We start from the raw sequence: 16,552 nt of genomic DNA, 5'->3' as shown, positions 1-16,552 counted from the left end.
GGCCTGCACTCTGCTGCCAAAGGACTGGAGAAAAATGCATTGGCAATATCAATCGTGGCATACCACTTGGCTGCCTTTGACTCTAGTTCATACTGAAGTTCTAGCATGTCCGGTACGGCAGCACTCAATGGTGGTGTGACTTCATTCAGGCCACGATAGTCTACTGTTAGTCTCCATTCTCCATTAGACAGTCTCCAAAGACTGATCCTTTATGCATTTTCGAAGGGATTTTTTTTGCCTTATCGATTGCGTAACAATAACTACTCGGTTAGAAGTATTTGCTCTTCTGATTGTACGAGGTCATTCACGATGTCAGGAAATTATGGGCTGTGATCCATCACAAATTTGTTTGCCACTTACCAGGGTATGGTTAGACTGGGCACAGCAATCTAGCTCTGCTTGTCAGTCTGCTCTGATAGGTTTTGTTGGTCCTCTTAATATACATTTTCCACCTCATAAGATGTTTACAATGCTAAAGAATAATCAGTTTGAAGATGTTACCTTTTACTCTAGTAAACCTGTTGTAGGATTAACTGTCTTTACAGATGCAAGCAAAATCAATCACACAGCCAGATATGTTTGGCAAACAGATGATGGCTGGCAAGAGCAGAAGATATTTGGTCATTTTTCCGATTCACTACAAACACTAGAGCTAAGTGCTGTTATTGCAGTATTTCAGCGATGGCCTGACACCCCTCTTAATATTGTCTGCATTGTTCAACGTATAGAAAGGGCAATTTTACAAGAAGTCACTAATCACAGGCTGTGGATCTTGTTAAAAACCTTATTACATCTTGTGAATACTCATAAATGTACATATTTTATTATGCATATTCGCAGTCATTCAGGCCTTCCAGGAAGCATTAGTGAAGGCAATAACAAAGTGGATAAATTAGTTGCCCCAGCATGGGCAGGACCCTCTGTAAATATTTTTCAACAAGCTCGAGCATCTCATGCCTTTTTCCATCAATCAGCAAAAATGTTAGTTTGACAATTGTGATTCTGTGTAATTTGGACTGTCCCTAACAGATGCCCGAGGCATTGTGCAGTCTTGTCCTGATTGTCAAGGCCAAGCAGTAGGTATAGGCCTTGGAGTCAACCCTAGAGGCATTCAGCATCTTCAGCTTTGGCAAATGGATGTGACTCATGTACCCTCTTTGGGGAAACTGAAATATGTCCATGTTACTATTGACACTTTTTCTCACTTTGTCTGGGCCAATCCCCTGGCTGGTGAGACTGCACGCCATGTAATCATGAACCTACGTGGTTGTTTTGCAGCTATGGGAGTACCTTTACACCTAAAAACAGACAATGCATCTAGCTATACCTCCTCAACGCTTTCGAGATTTTTGAATACTTGGGGTATTTCTCATGTCACTGGTATTCCTCATTCTCCTACAGGACAAGCTGTTATTGAACAAACACATCAAACTTTGAAACAACTGTTGGAAAAACAAAAAACGGGGGAAGAAGGACTTACACCGGTAGCAAGGATACAGAAAGCTGTATATGTTACAAATTTTTTGCGATTGACAGGAGACTTTAATGACCCCCCCACCATAACACATGGTCAGGCATTAGGTTCAGGTTATATGACTAAAACTCCGGGTATTCTGGTCCAGTACAAGGATTTGGAAACCGGCATTTGGAAAGGTCCTGCAGAAGTAAAACTAACTGGTCGAGGTAATGTGTGTATAATTACAGATTCTGGTCTGCGGTGGGTGCCAGCACGATGGGTGAAAACCTGGAAAGAGCCAGCACCACCCAAGGACAACCCCCCTTGTCAGTGATTGAATTAATTGAAATTTCAGCTTAGGACTTCCATTTTATGGATGTTTTCAGTTCTTCTTAAAGTGAAGAGAGCAATCTTTTTTACGTTAAAGTAAAAAAAACAAACAAACCACCACCCCGCCCCCCCCCCCCCCCCCCCCCAAACCTACAGCAAGACAAACACAGGATACAGGCATATTGTGTGTGTTTTCGGTGGTGGGAAGGTCTTTCGTATGCTCTTATCAGGGGTATTGGGCATGCGGTGTCTCATTTAATACAGTCTCTGTGATACTCATGAACTAGAAGTTGGTAAAAATAAGTATGTCCAGGTTTCTATCAACCTTTGGAGACCTTTGTAGATATGGCTGGCCACTCCTTCCAGCAAAGGCTGGCCACCTGTGTTGGAATGAGTGTGCATTTTGGTCAGTATAAAAACCCAAGCCTCATGCGCTGTGGGGGCGGCAGAGCCTATGGGGAGACTCCCGCTAAGGTTGAGCCTGCCACCTTGCACTGCAATGATGCTTCTCGGAGCTGTTTTTCCGTTAGTCTCCACGGGGTCCTTATGCCAAGTTTATTTTGTGTATGAAACCACCTGTATTTACTAGCTAGCTGCTAATAAGAAACTACACCTTGTATTGTATAGATTTGTCACTTGTAAAAGAGATGTTAGAGTATGGAAATTTGCAGTAGCTGCTAGAAAATGCTAAGGCAAAAGCTAGAAAGATTTCAATACAATGGTAGTGTTATAAAGCAGGTAATGGAACAAATTAAGAGGGTGAGAGAATTCCACTGGTAAGAAATTTCTTTGGCTAGTCCCTCACTGCCATCAGCATTTTCAACATGCTGCTGCACCCTGTAATAGTTACTCTGCTAATGTAAATTTGTGTGTGCCTTGCTGTAGTAGCGACTTGTTACTGGATGAAGCAGGTGAAACTGTGAATTGACAACAAGGTGCAAGGACTGAGGCTGACAAAAGGCCTGCTACCACAATCAAGGGCAAGACTGGGTTGGCCTCTGTGTTTACCACCAAGAAGAACCTTTAGCTCCACTGTTGGCTGCAACCCAGGCAATTTCTGATTTGTTTTAATGTTGACTCTGTAAGACATGCAACACTGCAGAACCTTTTGTTGTTGGAACAGGGACATGGATCTGAGGAGTTTGTTGGAATGTGTTGTATGAGTCTCTGATTATGCTAATTTGATGTACGCACAGCTGAGAACCCTGGCTCAGCTTACCCAGCAATAGTAAATGAGCAGTATTCTAAGAATAATTAGATGGTTGTTTTCACGGGGCATTACAGGTTGAGTCAAACACTGTTTAAAAGTATTGCACTTATGTATCATTGATTAGGTTAATCATCGTAGCTATTAGACTTGTTTATAGTTGTGTGATAAAACAGGTGAACAGAATAACCCATAATGCCTTGCTTGCACAAAGAAAAAGGGGGGAATTGTTGCAGAATGACTCTAAGAGCAGGACCATAGAGTTCTGGAGGACTGTGCAAGCAAGGCAGGGGGTGGCCCCCACAGGTAGCCGGAGACCGGACCTGGGAGGAGAATGTGGAGGAAGCTGTGTGGGGCTAACCAATACTGTTGTGCCAAGAAGGAGTGGCTGAATACCACTCCTATATATGTGTGAACTGCGTCACAAATAAAGTAGAATTTGCTTATCACCCATATTGGGTTGGCCTGTCTGCTTCTCCTCGCCGCTTACATCCAGCTGCCCATAGAAGGCCTTATCAAGTTCCTCCTCCTGATCAGGTGGCCTATAGTAAACACCTACAACAGTGTACCCCATATTAGCCAGTCCCTTAATTCTCACCCATAGACTACTTATTCATCTGTCCCTGTGTAGAGCTCAATACATTTCAGTTGCCCTTTCGCATAAAGAGCAACTCCACCACCTCACCTCTCTAACCCATCCTTTCTAAAAAGTAGAGCCGTCCATGACAACATTCCAGTCCTGTGAGCTATCCCACCATGTCTCCGTAACTGTGATGAGATTGTGACCCTGAGACCCCACACAGATTTCCAGTTCATCCTGTTTATTTCCCATGCTACACACATTTGTATACAGGCATTTCAGAGAAGCAATTTCACATCTAGTTTCCCTAGAAGGGGTGAATTAACAGGGGAGAGTGTGAACGCAGTCCCCCACTGCCACAAATTATGCAGTCAAGCTTCCCACATTTGGGAAAATTGCAGGGGTCAGCACACCCGGAATGCTAGGGATGGGCCTCGCCTTGGGAAAGCAACTTGTCTGATCATGTTGTCTCCCCTGCCACATTTGTGACCATTTGAGGAAGCTGAACATACACATATCTATGGGACCTGATGAGATCCATCTGAGAGCGCTGAGGGAATTGGATGATGCAGTTGCCAAGCCACTCTCCATGATATTTGAGAAATCATGGTGGTCAGGCGAGGTCCCCCGGGTAGAAAGGAGAACCTTGAGAACCCTGGGAACTACCAACCTGTCAGCCTCACCTGTGTGACTGGGAAGATCATGGAACAGAGCCTTCTAGGATCTGTGCTAAGGCACATAGTGGACAGGGAGGTGATTTGAGACAGCCAGCACGGATTCACCAAGGGCAAGTCCTGCCTGACCAACCTAGTGGCCTTCTATGATGGAGTTACTGCATCAGCAAAGGAAGAACTACAGATGTTGTCTATCTGGCCTTGTGTAAAGCCTTTGGCATGGTCCCCCACAGTATTCTCTCTAAATTGGAGAGAAATGGATTTGATGTGTGGACTGTTCGGTGGATGAAGAATTGGCTGGATGGTCACATCCAGAGGTCAGTGGTTGATACACGTGAGGGACAGGAAGCTATCCAGCAGGATTTGGACAGGCTCGAAAGGTGGGCCCATGTGAACCTCATGAAGTTCAGTGGGGTCAAGTGCAGGCTGGGGGATGAAGGGATTGACAGTACCTGTGAGGAGAAGGACTTGTGGGTACTGGTGGATGAGAGATTGGATATGAGCTGGCAATGTGCACTTACAGCCCAGAAGGCCAATCATATCATGGCCAACAGGTCAAGGAAGGTGATTCTGCACCTCTGCTCTGGTGAGAGCCCACCTGGAGTATTGCATCCAGCTCTGGAGTCCTCAGTACAGGATCTTTCCTGTTGGAAAGATCCAGATGGACCTGTTGGAGAAGGTCCAGGGGAGGGTCACAAAAATGATCAGAGGAGGAATGGCTGAGTCAGGGTTGTTCAGACTGGAGAAGACTCCAGGGAGACCTTACTGTGGCCTTTCAGTTCTTAAAAGGGCCTATAAGAAAGATGGGATAAGACTTTTTAGCAGGGTCTGTTGCGATATGACAAGGGGTAATGGCTTTAAACTAAAAGAGGGGAGATTCAGACTGGATGTGAGGAAGAAATTCTTTACAATGAGGGTGGTAAAACACTGGAACGGGTTGCCCAGAGGGGTGGTAAATGCACTATCCCTGGAGACATTCAAGGCCAAGCTGGATGTGGTTCTGGGCAACCTGATCTAATTGAAGATGTCCCTGGTCGTTGCAGAGGGGTTGGACTAAATGACCTTTGAAGGTCCCTTCCAACCCAAACTATTGTATGTTTCTATGATTCCATGATAACTTGCCACTTTTTCCTGGTGTTCTTGCATGGTTTAGGGTTAGTAGACCAGGTCCTTTGCTTGTAGGCACATGTGGGTCCCCTTCAACTCTGAGGGCACTGAAGCTATTTTTCAATTGCAAGGCCTTAAGGCCTTAGGTGGGGCAGGAGGCTTCCTCTTGGTGCCGGAAGTCACCAGCTTCCATCATAGAATGGTTAGGGTTGGAAGGGACCTTCTCTAGGGGTTGAACTTACTATTTTACTAGGGCTGTACACTGGCAGCATCACTGCTGCAAATGGGGTGTGAGGCTCTTCAAGGTGCTCTATCAGAGAAAATCCTATCTTCCTTCTCCATCTTCTCTAATGCTGTGCAGCCTCCTCATTTCCTCCCATGGATTGTAGTTTCCTGGAATAGAGCACAGGGGAGAAATATGGATATATGGATATATGCTGTGGTATAAACCCAACCAGCAACTAGAGTACGACACAGATGATTGCTCCCCTTCCACCCTCCCTATGTGGGATGGGGAGAACTGAAAAAATGTAAAAGCTGCAGGTTGAGATAAGAACAGCTTAATAACTAAAAGAAAGTACAATATAATCCTAATCCTAATATTATTTCTAATAAGGGAAGTAACAAGGAGAGAGATATGAAACTAAAGGGGAAAAAAAAAAATCCTCAAACAATAAACAACAGTGATGCATATTAAAGTTTCTCACCCCCCAATGACTGATATCCAGCCCATCCCTGAGCAGCAATTGGTCCCTTCCGGGTAACTCCCCCCAGTTTATATACAGGGCATGACATGCTGTGGTATGGAAAAGCCCTTTGGTTAGTTTGGGTTAGGTGTCCTGTCTCTGCTCCCTCCCAGCTTCCTGTGCCCCTCCTCACTGGCAGAGCATGAGAGACAGAAATGTCCTTGATCAGGGTAAGCATTACTTAACTAAAACATTGGTGTGTTATCAACATTATCATAGAATCATAGAATAGTTAGGGTTGGAAAGGACCTTAAGATCATCTAGTTCCAACCACCCTGCCATGGGCAGGGACACCTCACTCTAGACCATGTCACCCAAGGCTCTATCCAACGCGGCCTTGAAGACTGCCAGGGATGGAGCATTCACAACTTCCCTGGGCAACCTGTTTCAGTGACTCACCACCATCACAGAAAAGAACTTCTTCCTTATATCCAATCTAAACTTCCCCTGTTTAAGTTTTAACCCATTACCCCTCGTCCTTTTGGTACAGTCCTTAATGAAGAGTCCTTCTCTGGCATCTTTGTAGGCCCCATTCAGATATTGGAAGACTGCTATGAGGTCTCCACGTAGCCTTCTCTTCTCCAGGCTGAACAGCCCCAATTTTCTTTGTCTTCATACAGGAGGTTCTCCAGCCCCCTTATCATCCTCATGGCTCTCCTCCGGACTTGCTCCAACAGCTCCATGCCATTCTTATATTGAGGACACGAGAACTGTACACAATACTACAAGTGAGGTCTCATGAGAGCAGAATAGAAGGGCAGGATCACCTCCTTCTCAGACTAAAGCCAAAATACAGCACTGCACCAACTTCTAGGAAGAAAATTAACTCTATTCCAGCCAAAACCAGGACACCATGATTTATGATAATATCTATGAAGGCTGCCATACATCTGTGCTAGTTATCACTCTAAAATTAAAAAGGTTCTAATTGGTTGTTGTGCCCATCTTAGCCTGCGTATGAGCATAACAATCTTGTTTGCCATGTCCGCTATACTGACATAGTATGTTAGATCCTGAATGAAGTTCATTCATCTTTTTCTGCCACTCTTGTTTGCTGTGGTATGCATATGTGCTGCCATTCACAGAGGGTTCACATCTCAGCAGACATTGCATCTGTGTGCTTTGGGAAATATTCTCTTGAATATCTGCCCATCATCTACTTCTCCAGAAATCATGAGCTGTAGGGGGGCCTTTGTCAATTGAATATTTCCTAGTTTTCTTCTTTCTTAGAAACTGACTAGAAAATGTTCAAATATCTCTGAACCATTTATTCCCTTTCCTTCTTTTTCTCCCTCTTTCTGTCTTTCATTTCCATGTCACAAAAAGCTGTAACTGAGTTAATTATACTGTGACGAATCACCCAGTAAACTTCTAGGCCTTTTGCTGTGTTTGGGCAGCTCTTGCTCCCTTGTGACAGCTGCTTGGCTCAGCACACTGTAATTATCAACTCAAAAGCAAGATGCTTTTAGGTCCTGAAAGCCTAATGGCAGAGACTGAACTTGTCTTCAGGCTACAGCTTTATAAGGTCCTATTTGTTGTTTGGTTGTGTTTTCACTGTTAGCACTGTTAGAAAACTCCAGGAACAAACATGCCAACAGAGTTTTCAAGCTGACAAGCAGATATTCTTTATTGCGGCGCCGGGAGACACGGGAGATAGCTCCTCCCAACGTGTGTCCCCGAATCACTATACAGGTCATCCTTATATGGTCACTGAGCATATTACATCATTTTCCAAAACATTTCAACGAAGACGAGTTTGAAGGTCTGACGAAAAGGAGGGGGCGGAGAGCCGCCCAAAATTCAGTGCTGCCCCAGCGCTGGGAAATCAGGCATCTGCAAAACTTCGGGAATCTCACCCGGATCAGGTGAGTGGCCAGGGAGGAGATGGGGCACTCGCTATCCAAATATGATAGTGCCACCTTACAGAGGCTGTTAAAGTGGTCCCGTGATTGCGAGGTGTCCTGGGTTCAGCAGTAGCAGTCATGTTTTTCCTTTGTGGTAGGTGGAGCAGTGCTGTGTTTTGACTTCCAGCCTGGGAACAGTGTTGGTGAAGTCAATGTTTTCAGTTGTTGCTAAGTTATGTTTACCCTGACCAAGGACTTTGTGAGGCTCATGCTCTGCCAGGGAGGAGGGGAAGCTGTGAGGAAGCAGAGATGGGGCACCTGACCCGGGCTAGCCAGGGAGGTATTCCATACCACAGCACGTCATGGCCGGGGTGGGGGGTGACTGGGAGTTACCCGGAAGGACACGGGCTTCCGGGTGGGACTCGTTTCTTGGCCGGTGGTATCGTATTCTCTTCCCTTGTTATTTTCCCTTATCATTGTTGTCGTTGGTAGTAGCGGTGGTGATTTGTGTTGTACATTGGTTGCTGGACTGTTCTTGTCTCAACCCATAGGAGTTGCACCCTTTCGATCCTCCTCCCAGTTCCTCCAGGAGCGGGGAAGGGGAGAGCCCCGGTGGGGGGGGGGGCCTCGATTGTTGTCAACCCGGCACCACTCACTGGGAGTGAGTGAACAAGTTGCCTGACTGGGTTTAAACCACGACAGTTCTTTTTGGCGCCCAACGTGGGGCACGAGGGGTTGAGATAACAACGGATCTGACTGGATTAATAGTCACTCGTCACAATGCTGATTTATTGGCTCTCAAGGTTGTTCCTCTTGATCTCACAGTTTCAGTATATCGTATCTTACTTCCATCCGGTATTTGCTGTGTAAGCGGCGAGGAGAAGCAGACAGGCCAACCCAATATGGGTGATAAGCAACTTCTACTTTATTTGTGACCCAGTTCACACATATATAGGAGTGGGATTCAGCCACTCCTCCTTGGCACAACAGTATTGGTTAGCCCCACGCAGCTTCCTCCACATTCTCCTCCCATGTCCAGTTTTCGGTTACCTGTGGGGGCCACCCCTGCCTTGCTCGCACAGTCCTCCAGGGCTCTATGGTCCTGCTCTTAGAGTCATTCTGCAACAATTCCTCCCTTTTTCTTTGTGCGAACAAGGCATTGGGGGTTATTCTGTTCACCTGTTTTATCACACAACTATAAACAAGTCTAATAGCTACGATGATTAAACTAACAATGATACATAAGTGCAATACTTTAAACAGCAGTGTTTGACTCAACCTGTAATGCCCCGTGAAGACAACCATCTAGTTATTCTTCGGATATTGCTCATTTACTATTGCTGGGTAAGCTGAGCCAGGGTTCTCAGCTGTGCGTGCATCGAATTAGCATAATCAGAGAGACTCATACAACACATTCCATCAAACTCTTCACATCCATGTCCCTGTTCCAAAAACAAAAGGTTCTGCAGTGTTGCATGTCTTACAGAGTCAACATTAAAACAAATCAGGAATTGCCTTCGATGTAGAATTGTCTGCTTAGCAACTCAGCAACCCAGTCTGCTTAGTTGAGCCAAGGCCCTGGCTGAAGCACTTACAGTGATTTGGCATATTATGATTGGATACATGTTTTGAAGACCCTTAGTGACTAACATATAATTGTTTAAACACAGGTGTGAGAACTCAACCTTGAAAGCTTGCCAACAGTTCACAGTTCTCATTAACTTGGTGAATTCCAGTCTCTTATCTTGCTTGCTTAAGCTTCTTCAGGCCTCTCATGGCCTTGCTGTATCTTTCAGGACTATTCAAAGTTTATGTACCAATTATGCATTCTCCCGTGAGAACACTGTCTCCACATCTTCCCCCTTTACGTTTTATATATGGTTTGGATGACCCTACTTGAGCAGGGGATCTGGGCTAGATTATATCTCCAACATATGCAAACTAGAGCCTGCTGGGCCTGCCCTTTTTTTCTGCGGTATGTCTCTCTGGTAACAGGCTGTATAGCTCTCTGATCCTTCACATCAAGGTCTGGCATGGCATGTGTCCCCACGGCTCCATGCCTGCTGGGTTGCAGCCAACAGTGGAGCTAAAGGTTCTTCTTGGTGGCAAACACAGAGGCCAACCCAGTCTTGCCCTTGATTGTGGTAGCAGGCATTTGGTCAGCCTCAGCACTTGCACCTTGTTGTCAAGGCACAGTTTCACCTGCTTCATCCACTAACAAGTCACTACTACAGCAAGGCACACACAAATTTACATTAGCAGAGTACCTATTAAGGGGCAGCAGCATGTTGAAGATGCTGATGGCAGTGAGGGACTAGCCAAAGAAATTTCTTCCTAGTAGAATTCTCCCACCCTCTTAATTTGTTCCATCACCTGCTTTATAAGACTACCATTGTATTAAGATCTTTCTAGCTTTTGCCTTAGCATTTTCTAGCAGCTACTGCAAATTTCCATACTCTAACATCTCTTTTACAAGTGACAAATCTATACAATACAGGGTGCAGTTTCTTATTAGCAACTAGCTAGTAAATACAGGTGGTTTTATACACAAAGTCACAACCTCGAATAATAGCTATTTTGCAAGCACACATATTCAGGATGTTACTTTTCATTTGCCCCCAAGTGATGTTTTGCAGTCATTCATTTTTCTCTTCCTCTATCTCATTCTGCTTGGGGTATTCACAGTCAGCTCCTGTAGCTGAGGCATCAGGTTTTTCCATTCGTCTGTCCAGCTCATGGCAAGGCTTCACAAACTTTGCAGGCAGTCGCCATGGACCTGTAGGCAGGAGGACACAAATATACCCCCTCCCCCAGGTTATCAGTTCTTGAGAAGTAGACAGGTTAGACACAGCATCATTACTATCTCTCTCCCCACCCCCCTTTTTTTTTTTTTTTTTTTGCAAAAGCCGTCCTGCTGGGCAGCAACTATAGAGGCCTGCCTGCTTCAGCAGCAACCATAAATACCCGCCGGCAACTGCACCTTTACGTTAACCCTTTCATGTCCGAAATGTTAAACAGCTACCCGTTGAAAGCTTTTACATGAACCCAACAATAAGAAAAATACACAGAACACCGTCTGCCCTCAGCAAACATACAAACACACGCGTATGGGATCCCACAAGCACACCACACAATATTTGAAGCACAAAATCCAGACAATCATTACTCCCACTACAGTTCCATGTACAGAACGTGGCACAAGGATCCTGTGGAGACTAACAGCAAACCAGCTCCGAGAAGCATCATTGCAGTGAGAGGTGGCAGGCTCAACCTTAGCGGGCGACCCCTCAGAGGCTCTGCCTCCCCCACATCGTATGAGGCTTGGGCTTTTATACTGACCAAAATGCACACTCATTCCAACACAGGTGGCCAGCCTGTGCTGGAAGAAGTGGCCAGCAGTATCTACAGAGGTCTCCAAGGGTTGATAGAAACCTGGACATACTTATATTTACCAACTTCTAGTACATGAGTATCACAGGGAAACTGCATGGGCTCCCCCTGTCAATTGCAAAAAAAAATCATAACATATACAGCTTGAGTGTAAGAGGATTTAAACGCATATGTGGTCACTGTTTGTCAGGCCTCCTTAACTATTTTGAGATCAAGAGCTTCCCACTCTTTAGCCCCCTGCTGTGTAGTAAACACAGGATATGCAAAGATGCCCATTGCAGAAAATTCCCCGGTAATGATCGCATCCTTGGTTACCCATTGTTGCAGCTGAGCGTCTCCAGGGCCAGTGAGTCGGAGCAGCCCGACCCGGGAGAAGACTCAGAGTCTGGAGGATATAAATCTGGCTCGGATTCAGGGGATTGGGGGGCTGATCCTGGGCCAAACTCAGGGTCTCCGTTGCTCGCAGCTGTGTACTTCTTGTCAGATGTCTCTCGTTCGGTATGTAGCCATCTGCAGACCTGGCTCCTCCGTGACTGAGTTAAAAATTTCCACTCTAGGGCATAGTGGGCTGGAGAGGCTCGCAGTTTCTTTAAATCTCCCGCTAGCGCATGATCTCTATTTTCTACTGCATGCTTCAAAATGGCGCCGCAATTGATCCGGCGCCGAGGCACCGCCCTCTTTCTTTCAGCTTCCTCGACATTTATCATGCGTATACCTTTTTATATACTTTCTCTGTCCTTTTTAAAGTCTCTACTTTCGGAACTGGGGTGGGGGGGGAGCTGGGGGTTACACCTCCTCCGCGGCACCTTCTGATGGAGGGGGAGAAAAGGAAGGGGGGGGGGGTGGGAAACCCTGTGCTCCCACGAGTTGGGGGGAATGAGTTGTAATCTTCCCCCGGTTTCGACCGACCGGAAACGTCTGTTCCTAGTTTCTCCGTTGCTACAGCGGCAGTTTTCTTTTCCGCCTTGTATCTTTTTAGACAGTTTATTACTTCTCTCCGTGGCTTACCGAGTTTCTTTGCCGTTTTATCATCATTAAGCATTGAGTCAAATAGTTCATCACCAAACTTTTGCCACTCACTCTCCTCAAAAACTGTAGTAGGATCTACAAAAAAAATTCCTTAGCCTTCCGTACAGCCACTAGACCTGCTAGCTGCTTTAGAGTCTCACGCTCAATTATCCGCTTTTATAAAAAGCACTGTAATAAGTTCAGGGCTCAATTCCCCGCTTTTATAAAAAGCGCTGTAATAAGTCCAGGGCTACCTCTCGGTCCATTTTCATGGCGGCTTTTTCCGGATCGTCTTCTCCTGGATCGTCCTGTAACCTCGGTCTCCGGATCGGCCTTCTGACACAGCAGTGTCTGGTTCGCCCCAGCGGTGGATTCCTTTCGTTTAGTCCAATCACCCGGGTCTGTCACGCCACCGCAGCAGCATTGCCCGGTGCCGCTCACTAGCCGTTCCGGGTCCCCATTAACCGGGGCCCTGTAATCCGGGTCCCCGTTTAACTGGGGCCCTGTAATCCGGGTCCCCGTTAACCGGGGCCCTGTAATCCGGGTCCCCGTTTAACCGGGGCCCTGTAATCCGGGTCCCCGTTAACCGGGGCCCTGTAATCCGGGTCCCCGCTAGTCGGGGCCCTGTATTCCGGGTCCCCGCTAGTCGGGGCCCTGTATCCAGGGCTGTGTTTTGACTTCCAGCCTGGGAACAGTGTTGGTGAAGCTGATGTTTTCAGTTGTTGCTAAGTGATGTTTACCCTGACCAAGGACTTTGTGAGGCTCATGCTCTGCCAGGGAGGAGGGGAAGCTTTGAGGAAGCAGAGATGGGGCGCCTGACCCGGGCTAGCCAGGGAGGTATTCCATACCACAGCACGTCATGCCCGGGGTGGGGGGTGACTGGGAGTTACCCGGAAGGACACGGGCTTCCGGGTGGGACTCGTTTCTTGGCCGGTGGTATCGTATTCTCTTCCCTTGTTATTTTCCCTTATCATTGTTGTCGTTGGTAGTAGCGGTGGTGATTTGTGTTGTACATTGGTTGCTGGCCTGTTCTTGTCTCAACCCGTAGGAGTTGCACCCTTTCGATCCTCCTCCCCGTTCCTCCGGGAGTGGAGAAGGGGAGAGGCCCGGTGGGGGGGGGGGGGCTCGATTGTTGTCAGCCCGGCACCACTCACTGGGAATGAGTGAACAAGTTGCCTGACTGGGTTTAAACCACGACACGAGGTTAGTGAAGGGACCAAAGATGCGCAGACACACTCTATACTTTGGTGATTGGTGTTCGAGACTTTGAAAGAGATGAAATCGGAAAGGGCGGTGGTCGCTTCTGTATTTGCTGCCACAGCTCCAGAAGGGTCTGTCTCCCCTAACCCCCTTCATAGTGCTGTGGCTATGACTTTTGCAACTCCTGTGGTACACGGAACGGGGCTGAAAAAATCAACGCCCCGAACCGATGCGAGCAAGAGCCAGGTCCGCAGACGGCCACGTACCGAATGAGAGACACCTGACAGAAAAGACAGCTGCGAACAACGGAGACTCCGAGTCCTCTGAATCCGAGCAGATTTATATCCTCTGCTTCCAGACTCCGACTCAGCCTCTCTCAGCTCTGTCTGTTGGGCTCACTGACAAATACTCACCGGTCTTGGGGACGCACAGCTGCAGCAGCTAATGAAGAAACTTGAAGCCCGTGAGACTATCCCATCAGCCCCGCCACCCTATCCTCCTCGGAATCCTTTTTTTTGGAAGAAGGCAAACAGGGGGAGGGGGTGGGAGAGGTATCAGGGGGCACAAATCCTGCGCACTGGTGGTGCGGGTTAATCAAAGACACTATTATTACGGGTGAATTTTCTGAAATGGGCCTCTCTGCATATCCTGTGTTTACTATACAGCAGGGGGGTAAGGAGTAGGAAGCTTTTGATCTAAAAATAGTTAAGGAGGCCCGACAAGCGGTGACCACATACAAGTTAAAATTCTCTTATACTCAAGCTGTATATGTTATGATTTTTTTGTGATTGACAGGAGACTGTAATGACTCCCCTGCTGTAATACATGGTAAGGCATTAGGTTCAGGTTATATGACTAAAACTCCAGGTATTCTGGTCCAGTACAAGGATTTGGACACCGGCATTTGGAAAGGTCCTGTGAAAGTAAAGCTGACTGGTCGAGGTTATATGTGTGTAATTACATTACGGTCTGCGGTGGGTGCCAGCTTGGTGGGTGAAACCCTGGAAAGAGTCAGCACCGCCCAAGGAGAGCCAGGACACCCCCGTTGTCAGTGATTGAATGAATTGAAATTTGAGCTCAGGACATCCGTTTTATGGATGTTTTCAGTCCTTTTTAAAGTGAAGGGAGCAACCCTTTTTACGTTAAAAGTAAACAAGCACACAAACAAAAAATAACACCCCCCACACACTTCCACCACCCTCCCCCCCCGAACCTCCAGGGAAGCGAGACCAGCGCAGGATACAGGTGTATTGTGTGCATTTCTGGTGGTGGGAAGGTCTCTCGTATGCTCTTATCAGGGGTATTGGGCATACTGTGACGGACCATGGACTTGGGACCCCATATACAACTCATTTGATACAGTCTCTCTGTGATACTTATGTACTAGAAGCTGGTAAATATAAGTATGTCCAGGTTTCTATCGACCTTTGGAGGCCCTTATAGATATTGCTGGCCACTTCTTCCAACATAGGCTGGCCATCTGTGTAGGAATGAGTGTGCATTTTGGTCAGTATAAAAGCCCAAGCCTCATATTGTTATAAATGTGGCTCAAATAAATTGATGAGAGCCAGACCAATGAATCAAATCTGTTTATTGAGCAAGCGACAGCAAGCAAAACAGCGCTGGGAGGCCGAGGAGTCTCTGCTCCGCCAACGGCAAGCACCCCACTTCCCCAAAGTCACTGGTTTTATACTCTTCTTCATCCGATATAAGTGTCACCTCCTGGCGTCCTCTGCATCTGTGTGACCTGTAGATAAGGGGTCTCATTCTGTCTCCCGGTGGGTGTGGGGAGGAAGGCTCCTTATCGCCTTCCCCATACATTGTTTGCTTTAACGGATACCCGCGGTCTATAAGCAACATGTCAAAGCACCGTAATTTTCCAGTAACTATTAAGCAAGCAAGTAACTCTAAGCACGTAACTCCTAAGCAAGCAAGATTTGATTAACAAACAGGAATTTACTCATTACAATCCCCCCTTTTTCTGTTTACCATTTTGTTCATCAAATCTTTGGAGTTCCGCGTGGCTTAAAATTAAGGCATCTTCTACTGCAGATTCCTTATCTAGTGACTGGTATTGAGCCCTAATGAGCATCAAGTGGGCGGCCTCTAGCCTGCTTTTCACAATTGCAATCACTTTGTTAAACACACAGGGGCCAAAAGTTAGTCCCAGAATTACCAATATTAAGGGCCCTGCAATGGTAGACAGTAATGTAGTTAACCATGGAGAGTAATTAAACCATGACTCATACCAACTTTGTTGGGCTTCTCTCTCCCTTTTTCTTTTTTCTAGTCCTCGTAGCTTGGTCAGGGTATCTCTTACAATTCCAGTATGATTAGCATACACACAACATTCTTCCTTAAGTGCGGCGCAAAGCCCTCCTTGTTGTAGGAACATTAGGTCTAATCCTCTTCGATTTTGTAACACTACTTCAGATAGCAACCATACAGATTTTTCTAGGGTGCTTATGGATTGTTCGATTCTGACTAAGTCCTCATCTACAGACATTCTTAAGGTGTGAAATTCTTTACTTTGTTTTACTAATGAGGCTATTCCTGTACCTACTCCTGTACCTCCCAAGATCATTAAAGTGGCTGTCGTTAATGCAGTGAAAGGTTCTCATTTAAACAGGTGATGGTCTTGGGCAGTCTGGTGGTCATACATAAAATTTTCAGGTTGGTAAAGAATTCTTGGTATTATCGTTACTTGGATACAAAAATCTGAGGAATCATTAAACAATTCTAGTGACAGGCAAGGTGTTACACCTATGTTTGAGGAAACCCACTTGGTGTTTTTGGCTGGTAATAACCACTTAGCTGTTTTTTTCTGTTTAGCAGCAATTGTATTAACTTCACATAGATGTTCCTGATGTTTTGGAATTTTTCCTACACATCTGCCCTTTCCAACGACCTGAGCCAATGTTATCCCTTGATTTTCCTTTCCCCATGTACATTCTGCTGGGTTAGAACCATTTACACGCCTAGCCTTTGTAGTAACTCCCACTGCTTCATA

General features: G+C 46.3%; 1 non-coding gene across 1 annotated transcript; it reads right to left on the bottom strand.

The window, feature by feature from the left end:
• Nucleotides 1-3,898: 3,898 nt before the first annotated feature.
• LOC130598557 (U1 spliceosomal RNA) lies at nt 3,899-4,062 on the bottom strand. The gene has a single exon (XR_008972031.1). It is a non-coding gene; the product is annotated as a U1 spliceosomal RNA (small nuclear RNA).
• Nucleotides 4,063-16,552: the final 12,490 nt, after the last annotated feature.

The sequence above is a fragment of the Pezoporus wallicus genome, unplaced genomic scaffold (assembly GCF_028554395.1).
Source record: "Pezoporus wallicus isolate ANWC-B61680 ecotype Strahan unplaced genomic scaffold, APGP_CSIRO_Pwel_v1 contig_3915, whole genome shotgun sequence".
Lineage (NCBI taxonomy): Eukaryota > Metazoa > Chordata > Aves > Psittaciformes > Psittacidae > Pezoporus > Pezoporus wallicus.
Note: the sequence above shows the minus strand (reverse complement) of the source record. Positions and strands in the feature narration are given on the sequence as shown.